Here is a 3069-nt window from a genome sequence, read left to right as displayed (position 1 = left end):
CCACGCACACACTAGTGGGGGTGGTGTTTAGCTAAACATGGCAGTTTGTTTTGCTGACGGATGACAATTTGAACGAGATAATTGGTGGTGCTAATTCTTCTAATACACACATACGCACAATAAAAAAAACAAAAAAACAAATCACTATGCCATAAGCCATCTGGAGGCATGACAAGCTGTTAGGATTAGGATGAAAAGATGGACAAATTTCTGACGTGATTTTTCGTTGAACTGAGGAGCTACACAAAGTTTTTTTTTTTTTTGGAAGTATCACGGACTACATCGTCAGAATTATTTTTGGACTATCTAACTGTTTTTCCAAGTTGACTGAGAATAATTTTGGAGTCCAGTTTAAAGTTCATGTTGCATTGTTGATGTCAAAGCATCAGTGATGCACCAAAATGAAAGTCCCTTTTCTGTTGTTTATAAATTAATAAAATATCAAATGACAAGGATCTATTTTAGCCGTTATATAAAACAAATAATGAAAGTTTTTGCATTCTTTCAATGGAACAAATATGCCATTCGGTGAAAGATGGAATGTTCTATACAACTCAGCTTTGCCTCATTGAATAGAACATTTCATCTTTCACCTCATGAAATATTTGTACCATTGAACTCATAAACATTCATTATTTGTATAAAAGATTATTTTGCAATCTTACTATAACTATCTGTGCAACTATACCCTTCTGGTGGATAACTGAGTCTTCATCGTGGGCTAAGCAATTTACTTTCAGTCATTTTTCATGTGGCTTACAGGTTCCGTTGCACTCCCACCGTCTCTCTCCCCAACAGCTCAAAGAACACTGTGGTTTTAAACACTTCACACTAGGTGTCTTCAGATGATTCTTGGGTACCTCTGGAATGGCTTTGTATCAGATCGGCGGAGCGGTTACTTAGGGAGACTAAGATGAGGAGTACTACTAGCACTGCGACAGAGCGTGAGCTTGAACATTTTGACCATGTGCCATGTTTCTCTGTGCACAATCCAGCACAAAAGTGCCTGATTGTTGACTGGAGAAGTCCATTGGGACTTGGCAGTGGAAGATAGATGGTTACATTCAAGAGGTGGGGATGAAGCAGTATTCTGTGTGGCTGGTTGCCATCCAGTACCCAAGGCAGTTTCATGGTGGTGTCGATGCGGCGAAGCAGGGCACTAGCATGTGCTCCCAGACTTGACTTGACTTAATCCTTCCGTATAGACTACAAATGTACAAAGCTCAATATGATTGTTTTGTCGTGCTGCTCCACACAGGTACCAGGTCTCAACATAAGGGAACACAAAACTGATCTCCATTAAATGAGGGAATATGTTTTGGAAGGATGATGCTTGTGCTTCCAGCAGAGGGACACCTGTACAGTCTCTGTTGAGAAGCACTGAGGTTGTTCTGGCAGGGCGAGGTGGCTCAATATGTTGTTTCTTTTATTTGATTTATCACCCAAATGCATGTTTTTACATAGCACCATCAAATGGGGAAAACAAGCTTTTTCTCTTTACCCGGCACAAAGTTTGACTTTTTGTGGTGAACATGGTAAATATACGAATCCTTCCACAGGAAGGAATTCTGTCATTTCAAAGTGATGCTCACTTTAGTCACTTTTAATGAAGACTCAACATACAAGGGTGGGCCAATAAAATGTCACCACTTTTGTAATCCAAAGAAGAGGAGCTTGGATTGAACATGTCATCAATTACTGAACTCTGCGGAAAACAAGAGACAAAGTGGGAAACCTCTGGTATCAAACGTTAAATTGATGCTTCTGTTACAAGTCTGTAAATAAAATTTTTGAATAAGTTCTCATTTCAAACACTAGTGTACGATGAAAAAGTGGTAACATTTTATTGGCCCACCCTGTATTTAGTCCTGTATTGAAAACAGTGTGATTCTGTTATTATTTACTGTACTATGGCTGCAGGACCAAACCAGTATTAAAGGGGTCATATGATACACCTTCATCAGATAAATTAAACACATGCTAAATTTTGTGCTGAAAATACACTGAGGTGATGCAACTCAATGACATTTTCAAGTGTCTTAGAACAACCAAATTCCTGCATGTTGCTATAAATGGAAAGGAGCTGTTGTGCCCAACGTCTCGAATCCAAATGGAGTGCAGCAGGAACAAAGCAGTGACTTATACGAGGGTAGGCTGAAAAGTTCTAAGGCTCACTATAATGCAGTTAATGCATTACTCCTTCATGGGGAGCCTTAGAACTTTTCAGCCTACCCTCGTAGTACAGCAGTTAACTGTAAGACTAGTTCAAATCTGGTTACAAGCACCAAAATTTGACTGTGTATTCTTTTTGGTACATATTGTAGAAAAATAACTTTAGCCATTTGAATTTTCAAAAGGGGGCCAAGTAGGGGTCAACTGAAGAATTGCACAGGGGTCAAAATTAAAAAATGTTCCAATCATATTGAAAGTGATACCACATTATGTGTCTGATGATAATGATTCCAAAAAGGTATAGTTTGGACTATCTGTGACTGAACGTTCTGGAGTTATAGGGTAAAAACAGCAAGAATGGTGACAAATGTCAGTTTCAGTTTGTACAGGGGTCAAAAGTTAAAGCTGCTCCAGTTCTGGTAAAACGTGGTGCAAGGTCAAACAATGGCGATGTCCATTGGATTCTATGACATATGACATATGTTACCCTGTAACATCATAAGTAAGCATGACACCTGGTGCAAACTATTCCTTTTTAAAATCTTATTAACTCAACCAATAATTTGCATCACATTTTATGATAACTGGAGCAACTTTAACTTTTGACCAATGTACAACTGAAACTGACCTTTGTTGCCATGCTTGCTGTTTTTACCCCATAACTCCAGAACATTCAGCCACAGATAGTCCAAACTATACCTTTATGGAATCTTTGTGATCAGACACATAATGTGGTATAGCTGTCAATATGATTAGAACTTTTTTTTACCACTATGCAGTTCTTCAAATGACCCTTACTTGGCCACCTATTGAAAATTCAAATGGCTAACGTTATTTTCTAAAATATACTCAACAAAAATATAAACGCAACACTTTTGGTTTTGCTCCCATTTGTAT

At 38.3% G+C, this 3069-nt stretch overlaps 1 protein-coding gene across 1 annotated transcript in view; it reads right to left on the bottom strand.

The window, feature by feature from the left end:
- cpeb3 (cytoplasmic polyadenylation element binding protein 3) overlaps positions 1-3069 on the bottom strand; it is a 212958-nt gene that overhangs the window by 77215 nt on the left and 132674 nt on the right.

The sequence above is a fragment of the Thalassophryne amazonica genome, chromosome 13 (assembly GCF_902500255.1).
Source record: "Thalassophryne amazonica chromosome 13, fThaAma1.1, whole genome shotgun sequence".
Taxonomy (NCBI): Eukaryota; Metazoa; Chordata; class Actinopteri; order Batrachoidiformes; family Batrachoididae; genus Thalassophryne; species Thalassophryne amazonica.
Note: the sequence above shows the minus strand (reverse complement) of the source record. Positions and strands in the feature narration are given on the sequence as shown.